The following is a 7,820-nucleotide window of genomic DNA, read 5'->3' on the forward strand; positions in this document are numbered from 1 at the left end:
TGGGATACTGGTGTTTGCCTGTGCAACTCTGTGCTCCATCTGCATACAGTACCTTCGAAGGCCAGCAGAGGACGACAAAACCCCTGGGACAGTTAGACAACTGCAAGTCACTACACCAGAACCCATCCCCAGGCCTCTGAGCTGAACATACTGAGCTCTCTCCAGCCCTAAATCTGTAATTTTTTGAACATTAAAGAATGATCTATGTATGGCCGAATGTTGAGAAAATCTAATTGCAAGAATGTAAGGAATATTTTGGAAAAATCTAAAGTTTAGAGCCCTGAGGGTTTAAATGAGTACTCAAACAGCTACATAGAGTAAGGGACTTATGGAAACTGCTCCTCTCTGGGCAATCAATAAGGACATTTAGAGCAGGAAATGATTTAAAAGTACTGGTTTTGTGATGGGTTAGAATTAAAAAAGGACCCAGTTGAAAAGTCTTTGTTGGTCCATCATAAATAAATAAATAAATAAAAATAAAGCAGCTCACAGGCTTATGACCAAGAGCAAGGGTTCTTCCTCTTTTACAGGCCCCAGCCAGAGAGAATATAAGGGATATGGGGCCTGGAGCCATTATCTCCTTAACTAGGCACCCAATTCAGTCAATTTACTTATTCATGCAACTACTGAGCAAATCTATAAGCCCTTTATTTTTTTCTCCACCTATATGAAAATCTGGTAATGCTTCTGTGGTTAACAACCACCTTCCTCTCCCTGACCCTGCCAGCCTAATGGATGGAACCGAAGGTCCACAGAAATACCACCACCACCACCACCACCACCACCACCACCACCACCTACAACAACAACAACAACAACAAAGTCCTCATGGTTAGTCTGATCCTTCCTCATGGATTAAAAGATGCCTGGCTTTTTCCTCACCTGGTTGATCTCTATGGAGCCACTGGCAACGCCTTTCCCCACCCCTGACACTAGCACCACCATAAAGACTCCCAAAATGAGAGTCACGTGTTTTGCAAGTTGCTATAACAGTTTCAAGTTCTTCCGATTGCAGATCTCTGTGTTTGTAAGGCCCTCTTAGTGCAGTCTGAATGCCCCAGAGCAGACAAGCCTTAAGCTCCAGGATGAAGCTACATGTTGCCATGGCAACATCCCAGCCGGGCGAGGGTATAGACTGCAACCACTGCATCAGAGGTCCAGGCTGTCACTTGCTCACACTGGGCGTGGTGTCGTGGGACTCCAGGTGGCCTGGTCAGGTAAGAAAGACCACCCTATTCCTCCAGTATAGGCAGCAGGTTGGCTTTCAAGAATGTCCTTCCAGAAACACAGCTGCTACCCTCAGTCCAACAGCCAGAAGAGACGTGACGCCCCAGAGAGAGGTGCAGTTCCCAGGACCCATGTCACTGCCAACTCGGCCTCTGGACCCCTGCCTTTCTTCCAATTCCGACCTCGCCTGGAGAACATTGACTGGAGGAAGCTGGGCTCCACTGATGTGGATAAGGTGGTGGGAACTATGGATGTCCTAACACTTCAGGAGAACATCATGAACATCACCTTCTGCAAACTGGAGAATGAGAAGTTCCCATACTGCCAGTCCGAGGTGGACCCACTGCTGTTGAAGCTCATCCGCCTGACACAGCTAACCATTGAGTATCTGGTGTATTGTCAAGAGTTCCTCACCTCACAGCTGAGCGTGGTAGAGGAGCGGTTACGCCTGAGTCTGAGTGGCTATGAGCAGAACAAACAGCTGCTCGCCAAGCAGGGAGAGGATATTACCCTGCTCAAGCAGGAGTGTAGACGCAGGAAAAAGATGGTGTCTGCCCAGCAGCTGATGATGAGTCAGGCCCAAGCCAGCCATTACCAGTGCCGCTTTTGTGACAAAGCCTTCATGAACCAAGTTTTTCTACAGAGCCACCTCCATCGCCGCCACACTGCAGATTATCTCGCGAGAAATGCAAAAGCACAGACCCACAAGCTCCAGGAGGAGAACAACATGTTGAAGGAGCAGCTGCAGTTCACCAAGACCCAGCTGGAGTCGGCGCAGCACACCCACCAAATCCGATTCTCTAAAGACTATGAAATGCAGAAAATAAATGAGGAGGACTTTCAGAAGTTAGTTGTTAGATGGGAGGAGGAAGAAAAGCAGAAACTGGTTGATGAGATGGAAAAAGTAAAGGAGATGTTTATGAAGGAGTTTAAAGACTTAACATCGAAGAACTCAGCTTTAGAATATCAGTTATTGGAAATGCAGAAATCCAATATGCAGGGCAAACTCAACATGGGCACCCGGAGAGCCTCCCCTAGGTTTAAAAACTGACTATCATATTCCCAGCGTATCCAAAATATGCTGTGCATACTTAAGTGCAAGTACCACCATGCTTAGTAAGGAGTAAGTAAAAATCAAAAACAATTCAGAGACACTATGGTTGATGTTTGAGACAGTGAGTTGACTCAACAGATAAAGGCACTGGGTGACAAGCAAAACTGACATCCTGAATTTAATCCCCTGGTCCCACATGGTAGGAGAGACATGAATACTGTCAGTTGCCTTCTTGACCTTGCACAGTAATACATGTGCACATGCAAACACACAGAATAAATACATAAATGAAAAAATACACTGCTGTAAAATGTTCTAGTAATCGAATTCAAAATCATGATGACCTTCCAATATTGAAATAATAAGCAAAGGAATCAGGTTGTAGATAGACAAGTCCCATAATCAGTTACTACATTTGTAATTATTTTGACCACTGAACAACAAAAAAAATTGTCTATGTATCATCATTAATTTTAAAATATATAATATATAAAATTAGAAAATATATATTTTTGATTGCTTGTTTAAAACAATATTCACTATACAGCCCAGCATGATTTAAAATTCAACAATCCTCCTGCCTGAGCCCCCAAGGCTACAGTCTCCTGGTGAATTCTGGAAAGCACAGGTAAGAGCCTTTAAAAGGCCTCCAAATGCTCCTGAGGATTGAGCATGTCCTCCGGTTACAAATAACAGATGGCGATGTTTCTGGATATATACCCAGAAACCTTCTCCAGACCAGAAATTACAGAGGCTGTCAAGACCCTGGTCTCAATATTAACACACATTTCTCATTTGCCTGTTTGATCCTTCGAATTTAAGTGACTCTAACCATTATGATGACGATTCTTTCAAGCACCTGCCTTCAGCAGACAATTTGTCAAATCTTCCTGTAGGTGGTAGTGAAGGACTTCTAGATTTTGCACCTCCTCTAGAGCAGAAACAAGGTAATTTCAGGTACTAGAAAATATTGTTTGGTGCCTCAAGGTCAGCAGTTACTAGCAGGATAGACTGAGCTAACTGTTGTTTATGGGTATTATTTGGTCCCATATATTTACCTAAGTAGAAATGATGGTAATTTAAGAACAGTATTTGTAGTACAGATGAAACTAGATTTTGAATAACATACAAGGTGGAGCAATACCAAATAAGCAAGTGATAAATAATAAAAATAAAAAATAAAAGAATATTTTTTCAAAAATGAATCATTTTGGGTTTTATTGTTGTTGTTGTTGTTTTTATTTTTTAGATATTTTCTTTACTTACCTTTCAAATGTTATCCCCTTTCCTAATTTTCCCTCCGAAAATCCCCTATCCCCTCCACCCTCCCCCTGCTCCCAAACCTACCCACTCCCATTCCTGGTCCTATTTTAAAATAAAAAATTTATCAATATCATTAAGTAGGGCATGTATTCATTTTTGTCTTAGCTCAATAGCATATAAAACAATTTTCAGGTTCAAAAAACTTACGAAGACATAAGTAAACCAAGTTTGTATTATCTCAACAGAAATAGATTTTCTTTTCTTTTTTAAGATTTATTTATTTATTTTATTTATATGAGTTCACTGTAGCTGTACAGATGGTTGTGAGCCTTTATGTGGTTGTTGGGAATTGAATTTAGGACCTCTGCTCACTCTGATCGACCCTGCTCTCTCTGGTTGGCCCCACTCTCTCTGGTCCAAAGATTTATTTATTATTATAAATAAGTACACTGTGATGCTGTCTTCTGACACACCAGAAGAGGGCATCAGATCCCATTACAGGTGGTTGTGAGGCTCCATGTGGTTGCTGGGATTTGAACTCAGAACCTTCAGAAGAGCAGTCAGTGCTTTTATCCTCTGAGCCATCTTGACAGCCCCAGAAATAGATTTTCAAAAGCAAGTATTAATTTCTATTTCTTGCATATGTACAAAAATCCTTTTTCAAAGTCTTTTGTTTAAGATAAGCATTATTTTTCTATCTTTTGAATTAGTTTACTGATGAGTAAATTAATCCAAAGGATTAGTTTGCCTGAAATTACATTGGTTGTAAGTGACAGAGAACTTACATTGGCACATTGGTTAAAATTTCTGATGATTCTTTTTTTTTTCCTTAGGTATTTTCTTCATTTACATTTCCAATGCTATCCCAAAAGTCCCCCATACCCTCCTCCCCCACTCCCCTACCCACCCACTCCCACTTTTTGGCCCTGGTGTTCCCCTGTACTGGGGCATATAAAGTTTGCATGTCCAATGAGCCTCTGTTTCCAGTGATGGCCGACTAGGCCATCTTTTGATACATATGCAGCTAGAGTCAAGAGCTCCGGAGTACTGGTTAGTTCATAATGTTGTTGCACCTATAGGGTTGCAGATCCCTTTAGCTCCTTGGGTACTTTCTCTAGTTCCTCCATTGGGGCCCCTGTGATCGATCCAATAGCTGACTGTGAGCATCCACTTCTGTGTTTGCTAGGCCCCGGCATTGTCTCACAAGAGACAGCTATATCTGGGTCCTTTCAGCAAAATCTTGCTAGTGTATACAATGGTGTCAGCGTTTGGAGGCTGATTATGGGATGGATCCCTGGATATGGCAGTCTCTAGATGGTCCATCCTTTTGTCTCAGCTCCGAACTTTGTCTCTATAACTCCTTCCATGGGTGTTTTGTTCTCAATTCTAAGAAGGGGCAAAGTGTCCACATTTTGGTCTTCGTTCTTCTTGAATTTCATGTGTTTTGCAAATTGTTTTGGTGTCATAGTTTAAGAATTTTGTATATATTTGTATGATAATTGACTTCAAATTTATACAGGAAGCTCAACAGTCACTATGTTAGTTGCAATTGATTTATCATGCTATGGAAAGAAGTTATTCTAATATATTTTAACTATTATTTCTTCTTCACACCAGGTCATATGTATATATGCATACATACACACACACACACACACACACACATGACCTAGTACATATGACCTCAAATCTCCAAGCCAAGGGTGGAGTGTGAGGGAAACACACTTAGCTGCCATAGTCAGGATATGGAAACTATAATTCACCTCTACCACCTGAAAAGATGATGCAGGAATCAAGGCCTCACACCACACTGTGCCTGACAGCCAAAGGTTGGGCAGAGCTTCAAGGGTAAGTCCATAAAATCAGTGAAACTGGTAGTTAATGTTCTGAGCCACTAATATATAATTTTTTAAAGTTTCAGGTGCAAATCTCTAAAATATCTTCCTCCTAAAACACTGATTTTTCTACCTACATCTCCTCAAACAAAGCTTGACTGAGTCCTAGCATATCAAGTGTTGCTTTCTACTGTGATGACATTGTGGGCTGCAGCAGGTAACACAGTCAGAGTGAATGACAGTTGTACTATCTTGAAATTGGAATTTCTTTACTTTCACTAATAAAATCTCTTGCAAGCATTAAACTTTGGCTTCATTTGCCCCCCTCCCCCGGGGGTCAAAGACATTTTCTGTTATATTATTTTATATTTTGGCTCAATTCAACTAATTTTTATGGCTTTGTTGCCTTAGCACGTATGTATCATCCATAATATCACACCATGTACCATGCATCTATAAGTAGACCATTGTTTGTTCTACAGACTGAAAGACCCAAAATGGCAGATCATAAACTAAGGAACATATTTGATGGGATATGAGATCATGTTGCTGTTCTCTGAGCTCCACTCCAAACATAGTCATTAACAAATAGCTTTTACACCATAGAAATAATAACAGTATCAACTAACTGGGACTCCTCAGAACTCCCAGAGACTATGTCACCAACCAAAGAGCATACATGTGCTGGTTCATGGCCTTTGGAACATATGTAGCAGAGACTGCCTTCTCTGGCCTCAGTGGGAGAAGATGCGCCTAATCTTGTAGAAACTTAGTGTCCCAGGGAAGGGAGATGCTGGTGGAAGTGAGGTGGGGATAGGAGGCTGGTAGAGGAGAACCTTCTCAGAAGCAAAGGGGAGGAGGGAAGAGATGAAGAACTTGTGGAAGGGAACTGGGAAAGGAGTTAAATTTGGAATGTTAGTAAATAAAATAATTTAATTGAAAAAAAAAACCAAATAGCTTTTAGTTCTCCTCTGATTCAGGAATTATTCTATGGAGTGGGAACTGGGCTGTTAACAATAGAAAAGTAATTGTTCCCAGTTAATTTACATTACAGCAGGGGTATACAGGGGAAAAAAAAGATAAAACATGTATAAACCAAATGCTGACCACAGAAGACAGAACACAGAGCTTCCATAGAGACTGGCATGGAGCTTTACTGTGTACCACTGATGTTCTTTGGTGTAGATGTGCATGTTTTGCTCCCCTCAGTGCTTCAGAGGGAAGACATTTGAAAGTTGGGCACATACAGGGTTCTTATAAAAAGACGGTGACCATTAGTCCTAAGATCTGTGTCACTTCCACTCAAACTTCCTGTTGGTGAACTCTGTCCCAGCATTACTTAGGAACTGTAAGCATGCCTCTCTAGACTGCAAATCATCACACTGCGTTTGGATACTAAGATTGTCTAAGATCTTATATTTTATTAAGAATCTTTCTGACATAATCACCATCAAATCCCTGGGCCACAACCTCTGAGAATAAAGAAATGTAATAGAGTACTCCAAACTGTCTGTCCTGCAGGCCCACATGCCTTTTATCCATCCCTTCCTTCAGCATCCCCACTGGCCCAGCCAGTCTGCTTCCTGAAAGGACCCTCATAGCTATAAGCTGCCAATTTCATAATTCTGTTCTCTAGCCCCTCAGTTCATCCTGGTCAGCTCATTTTCCAAGCTAGTTGTTTGTAGATGTGGTCTCTCTATGATGCCCTGATTTAGGCAATGCTGGGAACTTTGACACAGTAAAAGGCAGGCATTTCTGATTGCATTCTCAGCTCTACTCTTTATGATGGTCTCCTACTTCTGACCTTTGATAACCTTTATCTTGTATGACTAAACACCCCTCAAACTGGCCTTTTCATTTAATATTATTCCAACCAATATGCCAGTATGTTTTTTAGTAGTCAATGGCAACCAGAAAAAGAAAAAGAAAACAAAATTGTACCTACTAAAGGCAAGTTGTTATCTACTAAATGCAAGAGAGTGTAAAGGTGAAAGCTGAATGGATAGCAATTCTCTTGATTATATGACTTTCTCCAAATCCTCAAACCTTGTTTTTTTTCCTCTACAGAAATATATAATTATATAAAAAAGGGAAAATTACAATATAAGAAAAATGCAGGTAGCATGTAATTCCCAACACTTAGAAGAGTTGAGGCAAGAAATGTGATGAGAGTTTGAGGCCAGTGTATACTATGCACTGCACACAATAAGTTTGAGGATGGGGAATTCCTAGAAAGACCATGACTCACGAAACAAAAGAAGGAAAGCAAAACAGAGAGAAAACAAAAGTCTGTAGTTTCCACACTACAGGATCCTTTGCTTTGTGTATTAGTATGCACACTTCTTGAGAAAACTTGAACCTCCAGCATTTATTATTATTCTCTTTAAAATTTGATCCTTGGTGTGTTCTACTTATGGTCCTTTAAACAGGCCAAATTCTCA

General features: G+C 40.8%; 1 pseudogene; it reads left to right on the plus strand.

The window, feature by feature from the left end:
* Positions 1–1,198: 1,198 nt before the first annotated feature.
* LOC110295482 (cilium assembly protein DZIP1 pseudogene) lies at positions 1,199–2,354 on the plus strand (annotated as a pseudogene).
* The last annotated feature ends 5,466 nt before the right edge of the window (positions 2,355–7,820 follow it).

This window comes from Mus caroli, unplaced genomic scaffold (genome assembly GCF_978045245.1).
Source record: "Mus caroli unplaced genomic scaffold, Mus_caroli_1 scaffold_4, whole genome shotgun sequence".
NCBI classification, from domain to species: Eukaryota; Metazoa; Chordata; class Mammalia; order Rodentia; family Muridae; genus Mus; species Mus caroli.